This window comes from Parasteatoda tepidariorum, chromosome 2 (assembly GCF_982258835.1).
Source record: "Parasteatoda tepidariorum strain Cologne lab strain chromosome 2, Ptep-v5.0, whole genome shotgun sequence".
NCBI classification, from domain to species: Eukaryota; Metazoa; Arthropoda; class Arachnida; order Araneae; family Theridiidae; genus Parasteatoda; species Parasteatoda tepidariorum.
The window spans coordinates 109,391,075-109,418,740 of NC_141756.1; the positions used below are offsets into that span (position 1 = coordinate 109,391,075).

Consider the following 27,666-nt stretch of genomic DNA (forward strand, 5'->3'; position numbering starts at 1 on the left):
ATTGGTTTTCTCTTAATGCATGTTATGTCATGAAGTTAAACAATATTTATGTATTTATTTTTTGTGATACATACCATAATTTTAAATATCATACTTTTTAGAAATTTATGAAGCATATGAAAAAAATGGAGACAGCAAATATAGCAAATTTTACATTGAGCTTGATAACAGCCTTTGAAGTTCTCCAAAAAGTAAGTTTCATATGTTTTAAAATTAAATAATATTATCATTTGCTTGCTGAAATTATCATTGAAACTAATATTTTGTGCAGTGATTGATTTGTAATTTTTTTCCCTCTGAAAACAGATATAAACATGAAATATCTGTTTTCAATGGTTGTGAATCTATCAATTCTATAATGAATAAGTGATAAAATATTTCAATTTTATAATACTGTGATATAATAAGTGATATTTTTCCTGAAATTTTTAGCATATTTTCTGTGTGTTTTCTTCTGATCAGAACAATAAATATGTAACTCATATTACTTTTACAAAAACCTCTAAAAAGTTTGATGGAAATTTATGAAAATTGATATTTTAAAAATTAGTGTATCTTTTAGCCTCAATAGTATTATTTCATTCTCTGTTTTATCTTTTTTGTCCATTTAATTCTCCTTGTTTTAACCTAACAGCCTAACATTCTCCGTTCACAAATATATATGACTAAAATTTCATCTATCCCTTTTAACTGTCAATTCTAAACTCCAATCAACATAAGACATAGTTTAATTCCTATCAAACTAGTTTCTCACTGCTAGAAATCGTGAAATTAATGCCATGCAAAATAGTGTATCATGAGAAACTTTATTCTCAAATTTTCACGGTGATAAAAAGTTGTCCCTGTGGTTTTTAATTTATCAACAAAAAAATTTTTTATCTCTAAAAATATTACTTATATAATCTATTATATATAATTCTCTTACGTGGCTCCCAAATTTTGGCTGTATTTCTTTTCCGCTGGTTGCAACGTTTGCTTTATTTTGTTTACGTTTTGAAAACACCAAAGCATTCTGCCTTTTAATGATGTGTTTCTGATCTAATATATATAATTCTCTTACGTGGCTCCCAAATTTTGGCTGAAGTACTTTGTACAACTAAATAAATTTCTTTTCACAACGCTTAAATATTTACTTTATTTTCTTCATATATCTATTTTCTTCATAATTCTGTTAGGTTAAAAAACATTTCGCTAAAAAAATAACGAATTCTAAAAGAAATAAAAATAAACAAGTTAAAAAATAAAAATGCTGTTGCCAGCCATAGAATTTTTTGAAAGTTAACTTAGCAACATAAATCAAAATGACATAGAAGCACAACTAGATCAAAATTATGATACCTGAGCGCTTGACGTAACAAATCCTTCAATTCTATAAGTGTTGTATCGCCAAATGCCCAAATTAACAATTGTGTTTTTAAAGAAATTCTATAAAGTTTTAAATAAACAACCTACTTCTACAACTGCTTCTTGAAGAACTTGGCTCATTGATTAAAAATATTGTTTTAATTTTGCAATACTAACTTTACTTCTACTTTCATTATTGCTATGACCCTCTTTCATTACATTTTACAACCTCATGCTAAATTTGAGGACTTTAAGTTGTTTTGTGGTTGAATACTGACGTTTAGAAATGTACATAAAAAAGTAATATTTAAAGGTTAAGAGTTGCCTCAGAAAAATTTGAATTGTTGACATTGAATTTAACAATGGAAGCAATCGTTTTTGTTAAAAATTGAATTGTATTGTTGACATCAAAACTAAAAATATTGTGTTTCAACTTAACAATACTACCTTAATTTATACTTTAGAATTGAATTGTTAGAAATGACTTAAACAAAAAGTTTTATTTTTACTGACAAATACTATATTATAATTTTAACTTTTTCTATGACTATACTCATTTTCTTATTCTTTTCTTTGTTTTTTATACATTTTATATTTTTGTGATAAAATAAAAAACTTATAGTTGTTCTGCTTCTGAACACTGATGAAAACACAAAATGATGGGCTTCATCAACAATCAAAAATATCTACATTTATTTCACAAATTCCATATTAATAGGGTGGCGCCCTTCAGAGAATTAAAAATACAAAATTATCTTCATCAAAGCCGATGCTTTACATCCGGCGTTCAGTGGCAGACTACTATTTCATATTGTTTTACAACACATGGCTTTAGCCCTCTGGTGGGAAAGACTTTGAAACAAAACTTACAACAGTTACTTTTCTCAACAAATGAAATTTAGAATAGTGTGATTAAGAAAAATATGTGAACTGCTTGGATTTTTAAAATAATATTGAAATGTACAGGTTTAGAACTTTCTACAGTGAAAAGTTTTCGAAACTTCAGTATTAAAAAAAGTATGCAAAAGCTAGACGTTAAGAACGTATCCAATGAGCGAGCATTGGATTGCGAAGCAATCCGAAATGAACTACGAAAGCAGTTCCGGGGGTTGGCGAGCGCCAGCGAGCAGGGGGCGAAGCCTCCTAGTCATAAATATAAGACAAATTTTAGTCATCTAATTTAAAAATAATAATAATAAGTCATTTATGAAATGCAATGTTTAAGTTTCTTGGAATTGTTATGAAAACCTCAATCTAACAATTATAGTTTTCAAATATATTCCAAATTTTAAATATATTTTATTCATCGATATTTTGTTCTGACATTTTCACTCTAAACTTTGTTTTTGAACTTATATACATATTTGAGCTTAAAAACTAAAATGTGTTGTATATTTAGATTTCTTAAACATTAAAAGTTTGTTTTTTTTAAAGAATAAACTTAAGACTCATTCCACAATAACTAAATGTTTTTGAATTTGACTAAAAAAAATCTTGTGAATATGTGAGCATAGAGATCAATATTTAAAATTTAGAATTTCAAAAAAAGTTTTGAAAAAAATTTTTTTATACTATACTTGGAAAATTTTACAGTTGAGAGAAGATTTTATTCGAAGCTGACTAAAATGCCTAGATGGTGTTTAAAAAAATCCATTCTGAAGTTGTTTTAGTATATTGCCTACTATTGTTTCTGATGAAATGACTATGCTATTAGGAAAAATGGTAGTTTGTGGAATTTGGAGGAATTGGATTTGAAATATACAAAAATATCAAGAATCTGTTTATTAGACATCTTTTTTTAATGATATAATTTAATCATTTAGAAAATAATATTCTATATTTTGTTTTTTTACAAACCACATAATTACAGAAATTTGAGTGTTTTCAAAATATTTAACATGTTTTTCCCCAAAGCTGTGAAATCTGCAATCAAATAATATAGAAAATAATTAATAAGTTAGCGAAACCTGTTTACTTTCTCCAAATGTTTCCTTGTGTTAAGGATCTGTTCTACCAAAACAACTTAATTGTAACCGTCTGTTTACAAGCTTTCTCTTTACCTAAATTTAATCCACTGTAACACCTCAACTCCAGTGATCCATAAGGCACTACTAAGAAATCTAATCATGTATGTTACATAATATATTAAATTTCAGCACTAAAAAACTTATTATAGTCGCCTTGACAACAAAAGAATAGGAGCAACCATATTTAGAAATTTAACTTAATTGATATGTTCATGTTGTGAAGAGAAGTGTATTTACTGAGTGTTTGGACTGTTTTTGTGTGGAAAAGAAAAATATGTTTATTGTTTTGTACGTATAATGTGAGAGACCATAGTAAGATTAGATATTAATTATTAGCAGCCTTGCATTAACAGAGTGGATTTGGATGTTGTAAATAATGGTATTATGGCTTTGAATTTGTTTTGTGCGAATTTTATGATTATTGAATAATTGCTAGCAACTTCACATGTATCATGATATCTAATTTACTTTACATTACAAAAAATTTGACTCCAGGAATGCACTATTTTTTTAATGTATTTTTGCATCAACTTTGGTATTGTTAACAGGAACGGATATTTTATCATCATCAAAATATTTTTGTTTTTCAATTGTTTTCAATCAAAACTAAAAATAAATTTTACTTTATTGTTGCAGTACAATCGATCTGGATTGGGTACTCAATGTAATCAAGCCATTATGATAATTACCGATGGAGCTCCTAATACATTTGAAGACATATTTAGGAGTTACAATTACCCAAATTTACCTGTATAAAAGTTTTCTTGTCATTATAAGACAGCAGTTATCATTTTAAATATAATTTTTTTTTTATAATTTTATTAAATGGAAGCAATCTTGCTTAATTTTTCTACTAATTTATAGGTCAGAGTATTTACATACCTAATTGGTAAGGAAGTTACTGAATCACATGAAGTAAATTGGATGGCCTGTGCAAATAAAGGTTTGTCTTCTTTTTTTTTATACATTTTTTTTTTGAACTATGTTAGTACTTGGTTTTATCCAACCTAGTCAAATAACATCAGGTTTGCATTGAAATTATGCTTGATTATAGTATTAAATTTTTACACAATCACCTTGTACACTGCTAAGCAAAAAACTTGAAAATTGAGGAACATAAGTAATTATGAATTTCATATGTTTGTAACTTTTATTAAATTATGTGTAACTGACCTAACAGAAATCATAAATAAAACTTTAATCCTACTTCTCTGCATTGGTACAAGCTTCATGTGTCCATTATTTACATTTGGGACTCTGTATCTAACCTTCCTATGATTTTAACTTGGTCTAGCATGTAACTTATAGCCTTTTGTACTACTTGATTTTGTCCAACTGACTAAATCTCAGTTTTATTCTACAGTGCCATTTAACAGAAAGGGAGAGTTATATTATTTTAAACTTGATGCGAAATCTGCTTAAATAATTGCTAAAAAAAGGCATTATCAGATGATTTTACTGAAAATAAATCTTTAAAGAACAAAAAACTACAAAGTAATATTGATGATGTAAAAATTAAAACTTTTATGATAAATATTTCGAATAATTACTATTGACAGAGAAATAGTCTGCACTCTCTTTCATTCATCTCTGAATAAAATGATGAATACCTACTTCTAATTTCATGTCATATCTGATAAATGTCAGCAGTAATTTAATCAAAACTGACTGCTCCCTATTTTATTCCTCTTCCCAATTTTGCCCATCTCTCCTATATACAAAAAATTAGTGATCACGGAGATATTCATTCTCGTAGAAATAATTATTTTCTGAATTTTGAAATAAGTAGCATTAAGAGAACACTGAAATATAATGCAAGTTGTTTTATAGTAATCAATAAATAAAAACTGGAGAACAAATTTTATTTTTTGTCAAAACTAGACTCAGAAAACTTAAGAAATTTAATTGTCACATTGTGTGCTGTCAGATTTTTATTCCTCCTCCTTTTAGTGATTCAAATACCTGTCTAGATATCAATGTTGTTGAAATTTCCATTGCCTATTATGATATTTTGACTGTGGCTTCATTTTGTAATTTATAATAGAATCAATGCAAATGTCTAGTTGCTTTAGTACAAAAATTTTTTTTACTCTGGATTGGTTTTAATATAAACATGGCTTTGTGATTATTTAACTTAAATCCAAATTTTCTGAACAAAAATTCATTTTTTTTTCAGTTTTTCATTTTATTCATTATGTATGTGTATGATTTTTAGTCTTCCACTCTCAAGGGCCGTAATATATTTTACTGTTTTCCAGGTTTTTATACACACATGGCTACACTTTCTGAGGTTCGGGATAAAGTTTAGATCTGTGTATATTTTTTATGCAAACTTTTTTAGTCTTTAGATTATTTGGTTCAATGGTCATTTTTTTACTAAAAAATGTATCACTGGTTGTCCTATATTTGTATTGCATAAAATATTTGTAAAAGGAAATAACCTTGCATTATTGTAATCTATGACAAAAGTTTTCTACCATTGGAATGACAAGGTTTATGTCCCTCAGAAAAAACCTGATAAACTCAGGGGGTATAAATTTGCTTTTTAAAACCTGCAGGAGATAGAAACTGGTTACAAAAACCAGCAAAAATTGAAAATTCAGGAAAGTTTGTAAACAACTTTTTTCAATGAAAAGTAACAATTTTGTATTAAACCTCCTTTTCACAAAATTTGTAATTTTATAACACAAATTCTTCACTTCTATTGACATAACAATTTTAGGTTTTGAAAATATCTTTTATTTTAATTTAATAAAAAAAATATTAACTGTATTATTTAAATTAGTTTTTTAAAGATGCAATATTACTTTAAGAAGGAATTTGATTTATTTTTTGAATTAAAAATAAAAGTTTTTAATTTTTTGTGATTAGGAGCTTCTTTGGAGGTGATTAGGGCTTATTCAAATATTATGAAACCATGTTTTAGACTAACCCTCCCCCTTGTCAAATAACAGTTTATTGTTTAAGGATTACTTATGAAAAATCTGGTTTTACATGCATGAGAAAAATATGTGAGAAAATAAGTATTTTTATTATTTGTGCAATATAGTACATGAATCATGCTTAAAAAAATTACCTATTTGGGTGTGATTAATTGGAACTCGCTAAAAACATAAAATTTTCTCATATGCACCAATTCATAGTCTTTGATTCTAAACCGGAATAAAATTTAAAACAAATGTGCGTGAGATGAGGTGAATATTTTTGATAAGAATTTAATGGTTAATATTTCTTAAAATTAAGACTGCAATGTAATCTCTTTTTTTATTATATTCTACAATTTTGTTAAAAATCATGTAATGATTTTTGAAAGACTCATAAAAGCTTTTTTTTGTCACTCGTATCTTTTTCTGTTATCAACATTTGAAATGTATAAATCTTTTTAAAAATATTTTACCAAAATTTTGGGACAAATTTTGTCGGGTATCAATTTAATGAATTTCTATTCTTACTGTTTCAGAAATATGTGCCAGTTATGAGCAGGCCTGTTGTTTTGTCTGGTACATGACCATTTGTATGGACATCTGTCTATGCAGATGTGCCGGTGAGTTGTTAATTTAATCCTTTTTAGTATTTAAATCTAAATTTTTTACGTACATGTCTGTTTCTATAACGCAGATGTTTTTATCAATATATTTAATATGAACTATAATTAATAATTGAATAAATGTTTCTTAATGTCTCATATTTTGGGAATATCCAATATATGAATAATGAATGTCCTCTATATATTGTAATACAAATATAATTTAAGAAGTTTTACTTCACTATCTTTTATTATTATTATTATTAAATTAATAATTTTTTATTTAAAGTTCATAAGTTAAATATTTCCACAAGCGTTTGACATATTTTTACATTTTTCTGCTATAAAAATTTATTAAAATAATAGTATTTGAGCATGTATCGGAACATCGTTTTTAAGTAATAAGCTAATAAACTCAGCTATATCATTTTAGCCGCAATTTTTATACCACTTCAGCTATACTATTTTAAAACTTGCATGTTTTTTGGATTTCTTTTAAAGCTTTAAGGATCTTAAAAATCATTTTTAAACCTAAATTATTTTATGCATAATGCTTCATGATTAATACTTTTACACTATGCACTAATCTATTTTTTCATTGTTAATTTTGATGAAATTTTATTTGAGTTCTTATTACTATTATTATAAATTAGAGCCAATCTAATTTTCAAAAATAGTACTTGGTATAATTTCTTATATTTACTGCTTTTAAACAAAATTCAGGCAACTGACCTCAACCTAGCAGAATGGAAAGATAGAGAATTTGAACAAATTCGTATCAAGCTAAATCAAATGCGAATTCAGCAGTGGCATTCTGCCCAAGAAGATGAAGATTATGCTGATCCTGATAGTACAGAGCCCGAACACGAAACAAAAGAGATTAGGGTTTGTGTTTTGTTCTAAAGTTAATGACCCTATGTTTTGCTTGATTCCCAATTCAAATCCTGACGTTTGTTGTTTCTAGTAAATTACTGAACAAGCAAATGACTCCAAATTCCATGAATCCATACCCTGTAATTTCAAAGTTTGCCTTAACATTCACTGATTCACTTTAGGGTCTTGAAGAAAACCTTTAATCTGATTTAGACTGATGAATTAATTTTAAAAAATTAACTATAGCGAAGGAAATTGTGTTTTTTAATAAAAATTATGAAAAACAAAATTAGTTTTGAACTTATCTTATTATTTTAACTTTCTTTGATTTTTTTATAACAAGCAATGAAAATTGTGTGTAAAACTAAAATTTGGAATGATGCTTTTTTTTCTTTCTTTTTTGCATTATTATAATGGAAGATGTCTTTTGTATTACTTGAAATATTAATGGATAACTCTTTAACAGTGTGCATTTGTTATATTTCTCTGCATGCTGCATTCTGGAATTTTACATTATCTCATGAAACATTCTGCATGTGCTATTTATGTATTAGATTCCTCGTAGTAGGTTCAAGAAAAAACAGGTGTGTACCCTATTATGTTCTAATTGTAATTTATACTATGTGTAATTATTCTATTTTTACCCTTAAAACCTTTTTAAAAATTTTGTTCCATTATTTGACTTGTATTTTTCCTGAATTTTTAAATGAAATATATCTGTAATATGATTCTGTCTTTAAAAAATGTAGTTATGATTTATTTATATGTATGTTACTGGAAATATATAAAGCATCGACATAATGTAGGATGCCTAGTGTTTTGAGGCAAAGTATGAAACATGAAAATTATTATTACAGGGAAACCTTGGTTAAGCAGACACTCTTGAGACTTAAAAAATTGTCTGTTAATGAGAGTTGCCCATTTACAGGAAAGGTACACTAGCAACGAAGGCTAAGGCCATTAATTGTTTGGAATAATTGATGGCATTAATTGGATTTGAGATAAAATAATTAAATTATCTATAATAACTATTCACATTGATATTTATTTAAACTTAACATAATTATAACAACAACAAAAAAATAGCATTTAATATAGGGGTGCACAACCTTTTTCAGTGAAGGGCCACATGCACAGCAGATTGACCAATGAAGGGCCGCATGCCAAAGTGTTTAGATTATTAGATGATATGTTACATATTGAAAGCAATTGTTGGTGGTGATTGTTATATAAACATCATTGTTTATATAACACTAAATTCTTTTTGTCGCTTAACCTTGTAATCTCTTTGCAGAAAATACAATACTTTAAAACGTTTAAAATTAGAAAATGCAAAACTGATTACTTAAGAAAGAAAACAGAATTCGAAAATCAGAATCAATTTATCAGAAAAAATTTAGATAAATTGAAATAATTTAAAAACTATGGAAAAATTGAAATTTTTTTTATCACATTACAAAATACAAAAGTCCATTTAAACATAGATTTTAACGTTAAATTTTTTCTTCATAGAATTAAATTTCAAATAAATAAATATTCTAGTTATTAATATAAATTCAAGTTAAATACTTTGATTTAAAGAAAGTTTATAGGGTTAAAAATGATTAAAACAAAACCCCTTAAGTGGAAAATAAGATTTAGCATTTATTAGGGAATGTACTTTAACTTTCAGACATTTTTATTTTAAATTATAAGAGGCTGAGAGAGGGAAGAAAAAGAAAGAAAGAAAACACATTAAATTTTAAGGAACTATATTCCTTAATAATAAAAAACTATTAAGATACTTGTTTACAACTTTTTATGACGAATATATTTTTAACATGACACTTACTATTTACAATCAATAAAATTTACATTACTTTACGAAACTTATCTTTTTTTATACAGTTAAAATTTAATGATATACAAATCATTTCCCAGCATATAATCATAAATGATATAAAATGCTACCAGAAGGTAGAAAATGGTTTAAAAAATTTCTTAATGGTTATACTGTAATTTGCAAAATTTTTGAATATTGTGATAATTTTATCTACTTGATCATGTGATATTTTTTGAGCCATTAAATGAAAATGTAATGATTGTATTTAAAGACTACTCTGTAATTTTGAACAGGCCAAATTCATTCTGGAAAACAGTCTTTCAACAGAAGCTGTTGTTGTGGGTAGTATTAAACTTAGAGCAAATAACATCATCAGTTTTGGAATTTGTCCTAGATGGTGTTCTTCCTTTCTGGGTTTTTAAATCGCGGAAATACAAATATCGATGTGTTATTTTTTAATTGCTTGAATACGAATTGCTATGCGTTATTTTTTAATTGCTTGAATACGAATTGCCATGTGTGAGTTTTAAATTGCTTAAATAAAAAACTCGTTGCTTGTTTTTCAAATCGCGTGAATACGAATCTTGTGGCTTTTAAATTGCGAAAGGACTACTCACAACACTTGATTTTTAAAATGCATGAATATGAATCGCGATATATGGTTTTTAAAACGCGTGCATATGAATTGCGAGAAAAGTAGCAACGGATGATATTTTAAACGCCAGAACACGAATCGCGATATGTGATTTTAAATAATGTAAATACGAAACGCGATGGATTATTTTTAAATCTCGTTAATGTTAATACGAAATGCGATGGGCAATTTTCAGATAGCGTAAATACAAATTACGATGTATGACTTTTAAATTACAAGTCACAACAAAAAGAATAGGTTCGATGTGTGTTGTTAAACTTGCACGTGTTCATGGGACTAAAGAATTATGCAGTGTTTTGAATTATTTTTTTTGCAAAACGGACCGCGTTTAATATAAACACATCTCGTTTTTTTTTCCTGGGAAGGTGCTGATTTGGCTAAGATACGTAATTACTTTTTAAGTTACGAAAAAAAATTAAAACTGAATCGAATTTCACGAGTTGTAATATTGTGTGAAAATATCAGGTATATTCTAAATCACAAATAAAAATGCAGCAATAACGGGAAAGAAGAAAAAACACGCTCGAAAAACCTCTTAAAAAATGCGTGTTAAAATCGATACAACGCAAATGATAAAATCGGCACAAACAGAGCACGTAAAAAATAATTATTTTAATGCGCGATTCAAAACTCGCTTGCTGTCAAACCATAGTATTAAAAATATCATAATCTTTTTAAATCACGGGGAAAACGTAGTAACTACTAAAACAATAGCCAAAATACTTTTATATTTCAGATGGAATTGGAGTAAATAAAGTCCATCAAAATTTTATGTAATTTAAGTGCGGGATTTGAAATTAAAACGTCGCAATAGCGTATAAAAAATATCGGTACTTTCAAAACCTTGTACAAATGTGTAGCAATAATTTCTAGAATAACGATTGAAAAATAATTTGATTTGCGATAAAATCGTTACAATTAAGCCGTGTCAAAAAATGGTTATCTAAATGAGCGATTCTTTACTCGCGATTCGTAATAATATCGTGCTAAAATATCGAAGTTTTAAAAACCGGGCGGAAATGTGCAGCAATAACTGTTGAAGAAAGGTTCTAAAGTCATTTAGATTTTCCATGAAGTTTGCACAAATAAAGCGTTTCATAACTTTCAAAAATCGCTATTTCAGAAACTACTTGAAAATGGGCAGCAATAACTACCGAAAAGTCATTGGAATCGGCACATACGAAAGGCGTCAAAAGTGGTAATTAAAATTCGTAAATCGTAATAATGATGTATTAAAAATATTGGGATTTTTAAAACTATGCTGAAATCCGTAGCGTTAACCATCGAAAAACTACATTGATTGAGATTGGGTGCGTCAAAAACTTAAAAGTGTAAATTTAAATTACCGAATTTTTTTTATTATTTTTCAAAAACAAATATTTAATTTTTTTTTCATTCTGTTCAGATTGCGGCCGCGGGCCGCACATGGAGGGTTGGCGGGCCGCAGGTTGAGCACCCCTTATTTAATATATACCTTTGTTTTATATTTATCTAATTGAAAATAAAGATGTGAAGTTTTTTTAAGCTGCTGCATATCACTATTTCTTCGTGATACAGTTTTAAATCATTTAGCATTTTTGTATCGATTTCATCAGTTTTGGATAGATAAAAATAGATATATACCCTCTAACATCTCTCCACCACTTGATAGAAAGCATTGCAATACCTCTTTAAAGGTAAACCATTCTATATCTCTTTGAAGATAAAACGTTCTATAGAATACTTGTACATGCCAGAGAATGCCTGAATATTATGTAAAACAATGTTTAATCATTTCATTCTTTGTGGGGCAATTCTAGGTATTATGTAAAATACCGAATTTCATACATTGCTAGTAGCGTGTACAGTAGAACCTCGATTGCTCGTTTCCCGTAGAACAATTCATTACAATGTATAGATACGGGAAAGTGGCGAATGCAGGCCAACAAAAATATTAAATAATGACCTGAAAACACATAAAAAGTTGTAAAGAAATAATAGACTGGAAAATCAATAAATTTAAAATAAGTATTAAAATTTTAATTGAAATTTACTTGCTGCAAAAATATTTAAGATGCAAAGGAAAGAAGAATAACTGATTTATATATTTATTTAAAATATTTGGAACTATTTCATTGAAAACAACACTCCTCTAACAACAACTAACTTTTGACATTTTCGACAGATTGTTCTTCATCTTCTGTATTTCCGTGTGGCTATGGAAAATCTCTCATTATTTTGAAAGCGTTTCGCAAATGTTGGCAGTGGTTGTGGTTCCATTTCATTCTCATCAGTATCACTTTGCACTTTTTCAGCTTCTGCAACCATTTTTCAAGCTGACAACTCCACAGATGTCACCATTTTTATGAAATGAATTCATAAACATCAAGCGTGATTATTGAGGCGTTTTTCCCAAACTGTAACAAATCCTTATCTTCTTCTCCATCGGTATCATCAGAAATTACTTCCTTTTTTTTCTTATTGATATTTTTTTTAGTGTAAAATTTCTGAAAAACAGATGTGGGAATCTGCCTGTTTCATAACAAAAACTGATATTATTAACATTATAAGAATAGCATTTGGGATAAAACTGTTCAAACAAGACAATACATGGGGGAACATTGGATTGAGGTTCTACTGTGTCATATTTTATTTTTAAGAGTTTTCAATGTGATTGACAAAGCTCTTAGACAGGAAATTATAATATTACAAAATTATTATAAAAATGATTAATTTTTGAAATCAAAAACATCAATGTCATGTTTATTATTTCTTAAAATAATATGCTAAATATATTAAAATTCCAAACATCATTAAAGCTTGCGCTATACTTTTTAACTTTGTACGTAACTATTGAGTTTGTAGCAATTAGTCTAAAGTACTGCAATGGTGTATTTTGCTCATCATCCGAATTATTAAATTACTGCAAAAAAATCTGAAAATAAACACCTGTTTTAATGAATTCCATACAATTTGATGTATTTAGTCATCTAGGCTCTTTGTTTATAATGTCTTTTTTTACATTCTGAGTTTTTTTCTTAATTTTATTTCTCATTTTGTAGAATGCATAGCCTTGGATAGAATGTATAAAGTAGTATAAGAAAGCGAAAGTAGATAACATCAAACTAAAACAAATGAAAAAAGAATCTTTTGTTTAACATGCCATGCATATCACAGCATGAATTTTTGTTAATAATCAGCTGCTTTAATAAGGATTTTATTTTATTATTATTGCATTATCTAAGTCTTTTATTGTATTTATTTATTTTTGCATACCATGAATCTTCCACGAAATTTGATTCTTTTTTTCCTGCAACAAATTTCAAACCCTAGCCTGCACATAGCATTTTAATACATTTTATTTAGAAAATAAAATTAGTTAATTATTATTTAGAGCATCTAAAGACAAGAATGCAAAAAGACAAGTGGTTCAATGAATGTTTGCTTTAACAACGTTTTGGTGTTAATAATTGTTGTTTTTTTTGCAAAAATCCTTATTTAACAAATCGAAAAGTAGTGCCATTAATCTCTGTAATAAAAAAGATAGGTTATTTTTATGTAAATAAGTTTATAATTCTAATAAAGTGTTGCTCTTTTCAGCCTCTTCAATTAATGACTACAGTTGCCACTCCAGTATTTGATAAACGAAATGTAAGTATACTGGCCTAACGTTGCAAACTGTGAAACTTGCAGCAAATTTCCCTTCTTTATTCTTGTAAGAGTTTTTTTATTATTTATTTATTTTTCTGTGAGTTGAAATAAACTTTCTCTTAGATCAAGTCTGCTAGTTTATTGGGAGTGGCTGGTACTGATGTTCCTATCAGGGAAATTACTAAATTAACAAGAGCTTATAAGGTATCTTTCATATTCTCTCTATATACATTAGTATAATTATTTGTGTCAAAAAAATCAAATCAGCTTTAAACTTGATTTTCTTTTTACAGTATAGTAAATTAAATATAAATAATTTTTTAACATTGTTTAAATCAGTATGTTTTTAAAGTATGTACTGATTTTTAATAATTCATTTTTTCCTAATTTTTTTTTTACCAAAAGTTTTCAAGTTTAGCTATTGAACCTGAAAAACACTATTGCTTTGAATTGTTGCCCTTATATAGTTTCATTTATTGCGTTTTTATTTTATTTATGCTTTTTTTTTTTTTTAATTCAACATTTTTCAGCCAAGAAGCTATTTTTTCACATAGAAACAGTTTTTCGTATAAAAATTACAATGAATTACTAAGAATCAAAATTTATTAAAAGTGTATAGGGTTCTCATTTTCTGATAAAACTTGATTCAAGTTTTAAAGGCTAGCATTAGTTTTGCATGAAAAAAAAATTTTGAAGGAAAAAAAAGGTCAATATCACCATGATATTAATTGCAACTGATTCTGAACTCTGCATTTTTTTTATTCAGAATGTCTTTTATATCGATCACTCAGTGCGATAATATTTAATGCGCTGAAGCAAATTTTGACCAATCGCAGAATTGGTTCTGTTCATATAACTTTTTTCTATTTATTTTTTAATTTTGATAATCATGGCAGTAAGATTGCATTTTTCTTCTTATGTGGAATTTTTAGTACTTGATATTAAGTGAGGGTTTTTTTTTCTTAGAAGATTAAGGAAAATATTAGCGTATGGAAAACGGCTGTTATTAATAATTGCTGTTTATTATTTTTGACAATCAAATCTTCTTAATTATATTTTTTAAGAGAATTTATTTTAGAGCATTAAAATATTCACTATGTGTTTAAGAAATTTTTATGCATTAATGGAAGAATATACTTAATCAAGTTATTCACTTCTGCAATATTTACTATTTGCTTTGCAAGTTCTGTCCTGTACACCACTTCACTGTTTATTTTCTGATTTCACAATGCAGAACAAACTACAAGTCATTATGTGACTTTCTTTTTCTATTTCTAACTGTCATAGGGTCAATAAAGTCACCTTACAGTTTTTACAATGTATACTATTCAAAACTGTACATTTGAAAAGAAGTTGAAACTATCTTAGAAATCCAATTATCAGCAAAATTAAATTTTTTGAATGAATCTTCTACAAAAAAAAATTTTAATCTACTTTGTATGCTTGAAATTATTTTTGTGGTAGATAATGTTGAGTGTGTGACTCATTCTACTTCTACTACATGTTTGAAATTTGATGTCTTTAACTATTCTGTAAATTTAAGGAAAAAAAATATCTGTATTTTCCTGTTTGACTTTAAATAAAGTTTCAAATTTTAAAAACATAATAATTTGCTTGCCATAAAAACACACGCACATCCCCTTATTAACTAAAACAGTTTTACTAATATCTTAAGATTTATATTTAAATTTATCTTAATTTTACTATCGCAAAGTAACATATGAAATTATTTTTATTACATTTATTTAAGAAATTGTAGGGGCAAGAACTAAGTTTCAAACCTATGTTGAACATTTTTACGTTGCTTTTTTTAGACACTTGTTATTTATAATTTCATATGGCGGTTGCAGTGTGTGTTGTATTTCATGTATTGTTAAAAGTTTGTATTATGTGCATAAAAATATTTTTTCTTTTTTTTTAGATTGGAGTCAATGCTTATTCATTTGCAATTACAAATAATGAGCATGTACTTTTTCATCCAGAGCTTAGACCATTGGTAACTTTTTTTTCAATGCTACTTAATATCACTTGTTTATTAAAATGTTTTGAACTAATATCAGCACTTATTTCTTAAATTAAATTCATTTCCTATAACTTTTCCCAAATTTTAATGTAATTTCTTTTGTCTCATTGAATAATTTCTTCTATTACTTTAAAAGAAAATGTTGCACAGAATTTTTCATTCATATCATAAACAACTCGAATCATTTCTCAATCATCAATTTATTGATTTCAAATTTTGTAAATATAGCACTTTTCAACATCCTTCAAATTACTATTCTCTCCTTTCTTTGTTCTTTATTATTTTACGCATTAAGCAAACTGTGTATTTCCTCCTCATATTAGGCACTGTAATAATTATTATATTATAGGCACTAATCTAAATAGGAATGAGAGTTAAAATTTTTGAAGGAGAAAAAAACTTTTGTCTCTTATAGATTAGCTTTATATTTCCTATTTATTGTTTTTATGATTTATTTTCCGACCAATTTTTACTTTTTTTGAGATTTGACGATATAGATTTGAACTTGCATATATGTTATCTATATTAATTCCTTTAGTAGTCTTTTTTTTTTTAAATTCTGGAATTAGATATGCTCATAATAAAACATATGATATACGGTAGCAAAATAAGAAAATGGAACGCTTTAATAACTTTTGATCTGAGTTTCGTGTACTACAACATGCCTGCCAAGTCTCCTGTTTTTTTAACGAAGGCTCCTGTATTTTATGACTATCTCCTTTTTACCCGTATAGTTTTCCATATCCAAGTTTCTCCATATATGTTGAAGAAATTTTTTTTTGTTGAAAAAATGGCGATAAAATATCCGCTGATGTCAAAAATACTTCTTAGTCCTCAACAGATGGTGCTATTGCCAGTAATGCAGTATGTTGAGTGTTAATAGTTTAAGTAATTATAAATCATGATTTAAAAAGATCTTCTTTAGATTAAGATTTATTTACTTATTTTTTACTTCGTTAAATGTAAGTGCTTATATTATTTCCAATTTTGACTTACATGATTATGCTTGATGTATCAAAACTTTACTTGTAGCCTAAAAAAATGTCACTAGTAAAATCTCCGTTATTTTATTTCTCCAATGTTGGCAGGTATGCTACAATGCAATCTTAATGATTTGAGGAACTAACTTTAAATACGCTGAAATGCTTGTCAATTTCCTTAAAATTTAAATCAAACACACAAAAATATACTTTCTTTGATTAAACCATAACTTTTTACAGCTCATTAGAACTCTTAGCACTCAAAATATGGGGAAAGCTGAAATCTTGAAAAATGGTTTCAATGATTAAGAAAGAAGTGTGGTTTAGAATTTGGTCCCTTAATATTAATTTGACGTTTTGAATATTTCACTATATCTCTGGAACTAATTAAGAAGTCGAAAACATTTTACACACATACACGTCGAGCTCTCGTTTATCCAAAGTAAAATCTACGTAAAACAAAATAATTAAGCGTCCAATTTACGAGAAGCATCTTAATAACCATTATTTTAGCAGTTTTGAAGAAAAAAAATAAAGTAAAATACATTGCAATGCAATATGTAGATTTTATTGCAGTGCATTATGTTTACTGTATTTCAGATAGTACTTTGTATAAAAATAATTTTACTAAAGAAAGTAATATAAACAATTTTTTTCTAATGAAGTAATTGAGAAATTAATTGCCTTAAAAATGTAATTGGTTCATTAGTACAGTTTTAGTATGCCAAGACCTTAATAATTTTTTTTAATTGAAGCATTGGATTGAAATGCAATCTTTTGTACTATTCTGGGATGATATGAAATATTTTCTTATAGTTTCAAGAGTTACTTAAGCCAGGATACAGAAATGTCGACCTAACAGAAGTTGAATTAGTTGACACAAATTCGGGTTTGTATGTAAGTTATTCTTTCCTATTTTTTGTTCTCTGTGTTAATATCCTTGAAAATTTCAATCTTATTAACATAGCCAACTCATATGATTATTTTTTGTCAAAACAAAGTTATAGTTTTAAGTAGCTTTATATAAATTACTCCCTCTGTTTTGAAATACATCAGTAGTCTTTCTCTTTTTTTTTTCTTTTTTTTTGACAGTCTTAGTTTAATTGCTTAAATTTGCCGCAGTGTTTTGTCTTGTATTATTAAACTCCATATTCAGTCTGATCTTCTTTGTTAAAATTATTTTCTGGTTTGCAACTTTAATTTGACTTGTATTTAGGAATTTGTAAAAACTCATAAAAATTTCAGAGTGAAGACGCAATAATGCTGTGAGTTATTGGAAAAATTTAAGAAAATTTGATACTAGCCAATGTATTTTCAACCATAGCCATTTTTTTAAACCCGTTTATGTTTTTTCAAAAAATGAAAATTTTAAGCAATTTAAAAAAGGTGACATTGTTATTAATAATTTAAGTCATTTCCCAAAATATGGGAAACGCTGCAGTGTTCATATCTAAAATGAAGAAAAAATTTAAAAAATAAGGCTGCAATAAAGTAATTTTTAGAATATAAAAAATATTCAGAATAATTCTATGTTTGTTAAAAAGAAATAATAACCTGCTTGCTAATGCACGCGGGTGCATTTTGGACGAAAAAGTGCCGATTCGGTTGCAGCTGATAGGCAATTTTTTATTCACCATTTGTTGTATTTAGTCGCCTTGTATCCAGTGCTGGCCCTTAATTGTGACTTATATTTCTGTACATTTTTGACTTGTGTAATTCTGTAAAAATTAATGAAAAAGGACAAAACTTTTTATTTTCATGTTACATCTAAAGTTATTCTTCACTATCAAACTTGCTATTTTGAAATATTGACTTGAAACTCACCACTACTCCTTCATTAAAGACTTTTTGTTTGAAAATCTTGTTTTGCATTGCTTGTAGAAGAAATGGGAGACTTTAATCCATTATTCAACTAATACTGGTAGTATTTTTCCTCAATAATCTAGCTGCTGAGAGTTAGGTGCTGTATACACATCGATTTTCTTTATTAGATGGTGTGTGTATATTTAATAATATGTAGTTTAATATATAATTTAATAAATGGTATATTTATCTCTGGAAACAGTTTCCGTTTACTATAAATTGTGTCAGAAAACTGTGTGCTCAAACTGCTATAACTTTAAAAAAAACTCATTATCGAATATTTTAGTAATGGCATTATTTTTACCAAGGGTGTACAACAGTGCATACATGTTCTGGAAAATTCCCTGACTGATCTGGTAATTTAAACTTATAAAATTTAGCAGAGGTTGGAAATTCTATTTCCATGAACATAATAAAACACTTTTATATGAGAATGTGTGTAATTATGGACATAGCATCAAAATTATTACATTTCCTATAAACCCTGAATATTTTAATTTACTACATTTTGTTTACATGGAATTTTCATTGAAGTAATCTAATCCTTATGATAGATTTGACAGTTATTAATTTGTAATGCTTGCAAATTTATTGCTTTTTGTATGTGTTCATAATCAATTGTTTATTTTTCTTTTTAACTGCAACTTGTATTTTTTATGTCTGTTCCAAGGAATTTGAAGATCAGTTGCTAATAGTAAGTATGAAATTTTATTTTATTTTAAAATTACTTTTAAAACTGGTTTCCGTTACTAATGAACTTTTTATGTTGTTGAAGATAAGAAAAAACATGGTAGACAGAAGAATAGGTTGGGGGGAAATGTCTGTAAAAATTCCAATTGAAGGCTTTGTAAGTAGTTCTCCTTAATTAATTGTCAATAAAATTTGAAATTTTTTATGACATCAAGTAACCAGAGAAGTTTTGCAACTTTTTTTTTATGTCACTCAATTTTTTTTAGTGTTGTATTCACTTAGTTTCGACATTTTCCCCAGTTTTTGTTGGTGTGCTCAAATTGTTTCCTCAGAAAAATGGAACTTATTTAATTTCAGAGAATCCCTTTTTGTTAGTTACCCTTTTCCTTTTAACAATGACTTAAGACTGGAAGGAATTTGAGATACCCTTGTGTAGTATTTCACCTTGATGTTTTATGCAGCAATGTTATGTTTTATAAAGCAATAGAAATTAAAATAATACTTTTAAAATGTTTAAATGGCCTTAGATCAGTATGCGTAAAGAGACATACAAAACTACTCCTGTGCAAAACTATTAGATGCCCAATCCTTATCTATACATCTGAAACTTAGACTCTCCCGAAGAAAGAAGCTTATGTTAACCATCTGTGGAAAAAAAAACATCTTGCAAACCATTTTTGGCAAAGTCAAAGAGGGCACTTTCTACAGAAATTTTCATAATTTATGAGGACATAGATATAATAAAATTTGAACAATGAGATTTGTTGGGCACATTTGTTAAGATGCAACTAGTCCAACTCCTAAGATATTCTTACACAAACCAGTTGTTAGTAAAGCTAGAGGACATCCAAAACTTGAATGACTCAATCATTGGGATTTTAAAATAATCAGCATTTTGAACTAGTAAGATCTGGTGACAAGAAAAATGACACGGAGAAATCTTCTAGAGAAGACTGTCCCACCCTGGGCTGTCGTGCCAATGATGATGATGTCAATAACTAAAACTTCTTATGGGGAAAATGTAGCCAGTCCAAGTGTATTGAAATTAGCTCAACTCAAACTAGTGAGCTCAAACTCACTTTTTGAGAGTAATCCCAAAATCTTTTGATTTGAGCAAAAGATTTGATAAGTAAAAACGCTGAGAATTTCTTAAAACCTATTTATAAGGCCAATATTTACTGACATATAGAATACATTATTTAAAATTAAATATTTTCAGGCCATGATATTAAACATTTCTAAATTCTTAATGCTCTTTGCATATATTTTATACCAAATAACTTAACTAAACAGATTCTTGTATGTTTGTTTTTTTTTTTTGAGGGTAGAAAAAAAATATATTTAAATTTTATAGGAAGTTCTCCATTAGTTTCTGAAAACTTTTTTGTTTTGTTATAATGCTGGTATCAGGGTTTGGTTGAGCCCGTCTCGTCTGTAATGCATGCAAGTAATGTTATTTACAATTCGCCTCATCTAAACGAAACTAAAGTTTTCTAGTTGCTTAGCAATTTCTAAGAAACTGTTTACATTTTATTCTGTTACAGATTTACTTGCTGGAGAAAAAAAATTAAAGTAAATTACAATTTTTTGTGAACATGAATTTTTTTATTAAAATATTATTCATAACCATATTTAATTATTAAAAAAAATTTATAAAGATAATAATGATAACAAATAATGTATTATTTTTCCCAATTGATTTCAAAAATTAAATTTTTGCATTCTTTTAATTTGTGATAATGAAGTGATCTAATATGATCTTAGAATTATCTTGCTATTTAGCAATCGATTAAGATTTTAATATAATTCATTTTTATGAATTTTTCTTACCTTTATTACTACTTTTATTTATTATACAAATAATTTTGCTGTTTCCTTGGGTTTTTTACTTTGTTACTTATTTTAATGTTCTTTTTTTTTTATCTGGAGCAGAAAAGAATTGTTACTCGGAATAATTCTTACTACTGTGGACCTATTGATGACACTCCTTTTTCGTAAGTGTTTGAGTCTTCCTTCATATTGTCTCCAGAAATAGTTATTGTCTAGTTTCTATGTTGTTATGTTTCTCATATTTTATTAATATTGTTTATTTTCCTTTAAACTGTTCTATAGTAAAGTTAGCATGCTTCCCTTTATGATATTTTCTTCAAAAAGTATTTTATTGTAATTATGATTATAGTATAAGAAATAGTGTAGAATGGCGAAGCGATTCTCCTGGGTAGAGAGCTGGAGCCAGATCACTCCTAAGCTTTATTTTCCTTGGAGCTGTAGCCCTAAATTTCCCCCATTGTGCTAATGCTATCACAGCACCCCCACCCACCCCGTTTCAACCTTCTGGCCACTGCCTAATTTTCTTAAATTACTTTTCCCATTGTGCCTAGTACCTACCATTTAACTGTAAAGGTAAACCTTAACAAGCTCAAATACCTGGATCGACGCATATTCCATTGTCGATCGTGCTCGAAGTAAGATTTAGCTTAGACTTAAATTTATGCAGCCTAATTCATTTAGATAAGTTAATCACTTTTACATATAATAAGAAATAGATTTATTATAGAGCGTGCGTAGAGGGGAGCAGATGCTTCATCTGAGGTTCCCTCTGTCACGATGGAATTTGTGAACATTCCAGTGTCTCTTCCTAAATAATGATAAAAATTGAGAGAATTGTTTTTAAATAAAGTATTGAACGAATCTATTCTCCTTCATCTCCACACATGCAGGGATCTCAACATGGAAGTGGGAATTGACCACTGGTCGATCCTAGTGTGATGTTTTTTATGATGCGGCCCCCTGTCTTGGGATTTTATAGCCAACAGTGGCTTCCTTGCTACTGCTCCTTTTTGTTAGAATCAAAGCCGTGACAGCTCTATCATACTCATGCATCAATGTTTCAGAAATTTCATCGTGTCCTACAAACATTCAAGAGGCCTGCTGCATTGTAACTACATTGTCTGTTACCCAAGTTGTGGTAGAAAAGTTATTCTTGTAATTTAATGATTTAAGATCAGTTCTAAATGAAAGTTTATTAGATTCAATTATTTTCTTAAGAATAAACAACTATCTGAACTGGGAAATATATTAAATTTATATTTTAAGTGTGAGCTGATGATTACGTTATTTTTTATTTATTTGCTTATTTTGTTTCTCTTTGTAATAAAAGTTTCAAATCTGAAATTAAAAATCACATATAAATATATATTAAAATTGTTGGAGCCTTAGCGAAGCCAAAGCATTAAAAACTTTTCTCTTATGAGTCCCTTTCCTAGCGATTGATGAGTGTTAGAAAACAGGAGGCAGAGTCTTTTACTATATCTGATGCCCCTATATCTATACTAAGAGTTCCATTCAATGATCACTTCACAATTTTTTTACTCATTTACTGTAATGAAAAGTTTTATTACATTCAATTTCAGAATATCTCTAGACTTTGTAAGGTCTTAGGCACAACATTTAGCAAGTCCTGAAGTGTTCTCTTTCTCTTCTGTCCCTAAGAAAATAAATCATTTAGGACCCAAGATTTTTGCCAATATTATCAAAATAAATATGGATATTTTTCTTTTTCAAATTCCAGTCCTTAAAACTAACAGCATTTTATTGTAACATTTATCATACATTTTATCGTAGCATAACATTTTATCAACTTTTATTCTTCAAATTTCATCATTCTCTCTCATAGAAGTATGAAATTTTGTCTACAAGGGTTTGTTCAAATAATTATGTAAAGATATAGAAATAAAAATTTTCTAATTCTATAATTTTAACTGAGAGTTAAAGCTTAACTTCCTGGAATATGCAGGATAGATGTTTATTCCTGATATTTGAGCACCCAAAAATTTTGATTTTCTACATTACTTTATTTCTGGAAAAAAAGAAAAAAAAACATTATTGGTATTAGCAATTGTGAAAGTTAATAACAAAATGCTAGTTGTCCATGAAAGTTATTTAAAATAAATATGAAAAATTCTATTGCCGAATGGAAAAAACAAAGTAGAAAAATTTGTTTTGAATTCTTAACTTCTATTTTGTTACCATCTGTTTCTTTCATGCTGAAGTTTTCTATATTACTGTTATTACTTATCAAAGTGTTATTTTATTGTATCTTATAGATTCTTTGCCTGAACCTTATGGCCATTATAGAGTAATCGGAAAAGTTGAAGTGAAAAGATTGTAAGTGTTACTTTTTGTCACCAAAATTATATTTTGTTATGTAATTTTTCAATTTTTGAAAGCATTTAGATTTTAGGGATAAAAACATTTTGATTATAAAATATTTAGATATTAATTCAATTTTAGAATGTGTTTTAGGATTCTATTTAAACATAAACCCATATGCATATAAGAAGCAAAAATCGAGACATAGTTTATAAGCATTTAGGTAATTTGCTGCTGTTAATAAATTTCATGTTTGCTGTGATGAATGTGATTTTCTGTCCATGCACTAAGAGCAGTATTTATGGTATTGATAGAAACAGCTTTATACTTTAACCTTTTTATTATTTTTGTGCTACTTTTAGTTATGGAAAAACATATGTATATTTATAATGACCAATGCATCAGCAATTTTTACATACAGGATATTACTTCAAATTTATGTATCTATCTCTGTTGAATTAGGATCAAAATTATAAAATATTAGCATAATTGAAAAAATTTAAAACTCGCGCAACATGAGCTTCCTTGGATAAAAAGTATGATTAACATAAATAATTCATTTTTTGATTAGTTGTTCTCTCTCAAAAGCTAAAACTTAATATTTAATATTCTATTATACTTAGCATGACCTAATAAGATTTCATTTGTTATTTGCTGAATACCTATTAGATTGTCACAATAATTTCCTTTTTTAATAGTTCACTATCTGTTATTTTCTACTTTTGACATTTGTTTTCTATTTAAACTCTTCCTCGTATTATCAACAAACAATGTATTTTCATTAATTTGTTATTTTTTAACTATTTTATGAGGATTATGAGTTCAAATTTCTTTAATGTGCACAATCTTGCTGATAGAAAACCTTTTTCGACTTGCATGCAGAAGAAAGAAAGTTATAATTGATCATAGAGATTAATCATTTGTCTAAATAATGTTTGGAGAGTTACTATTATTTTAACACATTGACTAGTTTAAACTAGCTTTCCATAAGTAAAGAAAAGGTGCTAAATTTTTTATACCCCTTTTCTTCATGTTTTATATTTATTTATGTTTAGAAAATCAAAACTAATGTAAAATTCTTCTACTTTTTTATGTCTTCATAATTTAACTTTTTTTAACTAAAATTTTCATTTCAAATCATTTTCGTATTTTTATTTTTAATTTGTTTGACCGTTCGCATAAATTATTTTCTTTGTTTTAGGGAGGGACTATTTTCGTAAAGATAACTGGCGAGTCCTTCCTGATTGGTAAATATCGAGATTCAAACTAAAATTAGCATGCTAATACTATTTATTCATTTATTTTTATTTTTATTACTTTCTCTCTGTTTATTAAGTCATTGTGAATAAACTTACCAAAGGCATGAATCCCTTAAAATTTTTAGAAATATTTTTTGAAATTCTTCATGCATTGATAATGAATGCATTATCTCTGCCCATGAATCTTTTTTAAGGATACAAAAATATTTTTAATTTTAGTCATATACTATATCTTTGTTTATAAATTTGTGCATTTTGAAGAAAAATTCAATTGATAATTAGATGTTCTTAATTTCTTTGAAAATTACAATAGACTGAGCTCTAACTATTCCATTTTTATTCGTGTTTTATTGAACAATTTTCATTTTTAATAATGTTTTAATTCAATAGTTTTAACCAATCAACTTTTAGGCTAAAGTGTTTTAGTTAAATTTAAAAAACTAAAAGGGTGATAGGTAGCTAATGCACAGCTCTATACTTTGCAAAAGTTTTTATTAATTAACAAGGGGTTTGCATACCCTGCTCACCATTGCTCTTCAACCCATGCAGGGCCTGTGCTAAGGATTTGCCACCTCGCCAAATGCGATAAAATCGTGAATTTGATGAATTAAATTGTGTTTTGCCAAATTATTTTTCCACTGGAAAGAAAAATTTATATTTAACTCGATCCTCAAAATGAATTTTTCTAAGCAAATCAATATTTTTATTCAATTGCGGTAATTTTTGGGAATGCGCAACATAACCAATTAGAATTGGGTCCAAATAATATAAGCTTATAACAAATTATCGTAAAATAATTTTCTGTGAGGAAAAAAAAATGAATCATGAAAATTTAAGATTTGCATTTGGCAAAGACTTTGAAAAATTGGCTATTTACTGTTATTTACTGTTCTTTTGATGCAATCTAAAATATTAAATATATAACCCATTCTTCCAAATTTGAGCAATTCTGTTACTTTGCATAAATTGATACTGCAACATTAAATCTATATAATTTAGAATTCATAAGTGCACTACATTTTAGAGGATAACATGAACTAAGGAAAAATCCCAAGCAAATGATTATATCAATAATCATATTTTTACTATCAGCTATTTTTCCTTCTTGCCTAAAATTGGGAATATGAAAAAACAAAGTTTTAATTTAGTCTTTTATCTCAAAGTTGAAGACAAGCAAAAACATAAGTGACAGCTTTGCTGATATATCGAGTTTTTCTTTTATTTTGTATCAACTCTTAGTTACTGATGTGAATAATAATTATGTCCTATTAAAATAACTCTCCTTTTAGTTGTTACTTTTAATAATATGCATTTTAATGATTATTTTATCATTATATCATTTTTATTAATATTTGTATTCCTTGCTTTTAGAAGTTGAGATTTTTTAATTAATTATGCTTATTATTATTCACATAATTATAGATGATAAATTATCTGAAATAGTTAGTATTTATCATCTTGTTTTGAAAATTACATTTTGGGTATCTAGGTCATTGGCACATATCAACTGTCTATTAATGTTCAGCAAGAGTGTAAAAAATTTCATTATCTTTTTTATTGGGAATTGTTAGGGTGCCACTAGTATTATTAAGAATTAATTACCTTCTTGCTTTTATAATTGTGAACATACATTGTTTATATGACAAACTTTATTATATTTTGATTAGCTTTAAATGTGATTGGAAAGAAGCAGCAAAATGCTCTGATATATTGAGATTAGAGTGGTCTCATGCGGTTTATACTTATGTTCATGCTTTAATTCTCTTTATGATGGTAGAAGAAGAAAATACAGAATTACAAGGTACTATTTCAGAAATGATGGAGTAAGATTTATTTTAGTAATGATTATAGAAATGCTTGTCTTTATCTGTAAATGTAATCTATTTAGAATTCTTGCATCTTACATAGTTTCTTAAATATCTTTATATAATAAATGAATAATATTTTTAAATTTCTTTGAAACTACTTAATCTTTGTTTTTTAAGGAATTAAAAAATTACAAAAAATTTTCTAACTATACAAACGTAATTAAAAATGTTAAAATGATTAAAATGTTAAAATGATTAAAAATGTTTTCTGATTATAGAAACAGGTTCTTAGGACACTCTTAATGACATAAGTAATTTAGAGAAGCATGATTCTGATGATCTTTTTTTTATTTAAAAAACAATTTTTGTTCTCAAATATTGCTTGTTAAAATTTCAAATAATGACTTAACGCATTTTAAAAATTTAAACTGAAAGAAACATTAAAATATTTTTAGAATTCAATTCTTTTCTGTTTGTTTTTTATGTTCATAAATTACCAGGGTGATATGCCTTCCAATTATACCTTTGTAGCTGTGTTATAAATAAAAGAAGTTTGAGGAAAAGTAAATTACAACTATTGTGTATATTTTATGTACTTGCAATGTTGTTTATTTCGTCACACCCTTACTAGTTCATCATTGATTATGTGGTCCTCAACAATTTATAATTGAGAGTAAAATTTAAAAACACTATTATTTAAGTTGGTTAGGGCTATTGTTTAACAACTGAAATATGTATTATGAAGCAATTATTTAGGCAGTTACAAAAATAATTGCTTTTGTTAATTGCCATTCTAAATTTCCATTAAAGGTCTAGCTTATAAAACAAGTCTGTATTTAAATATCATTGCGGAAAACTTTTTAATGATCATAAGTTTTTAAAGTAATATAATTTTATCTCATTTTGGAACTTTAGCTCTTTTTTTCTGCAACGTAGCATTTAAATTATTACTCTTGAATTTTAAAAATATTAAGCAGTTTATTTTATGTGCTGTTTTAGGAAAGTTCCAAGCTT

At 27.2% G+C, this 27,666-nt stretch overlaps 1 pseudogene across 1 annotated transcript in view; it reads left to right on the forward strand.

Annotated features, from left to right (window-relative positions):
* The window catches only part of LOC147816035 (voltage-dependent calcium channel subunit alpha-2/delta-3-like), a 59,036-nt pseudogene extending 32,390 nt beyond the window's left edge, over positions 1-26,646 (forward strand). The window contains exons 8-23 of the transcript XR_015431215.1: positions 102-191; positions 4,008-4,121; positions 4,236-4,314; positions 5,630-5,685; positions 6,832-6,915; positions 7,621-7,782; positions 13,827-13,877; positions 14,001-14,081; positions 15,799-15,873; positions 17,697-17,777; positions 19,414-19,437; positions 19,519-19,590; positions 21,366-21,427; positions 23,540-23,600; positions 24,787-24,832; positions 26,512-26,646. The product of XR_015431215.1 is annotated as a voltage-dependent calcium channel subunit alpha-2/delta-3-like (transcript). The remainder of the gene's footprint in view (positions 1-101; positions 192-4,007; positions 4,122-4,235; positions 4,315-5,629; positions 5,686-6,831; positions 6,916-7,620; positions 7,783-13,826; positions 13,878-14,000; positions 14,082-15,798; positions 15,874-17,696; positions 17,778-19,413; positions 19,438-19,518; positions 19,591-21,365; positions 21,428-23,539; positions 23,601-24,786; positions 24,833-26,511) is intronic.
* The last annotated feature ends 1,020 nt before the right edge of the window (positions 26,647-27,666 follow it).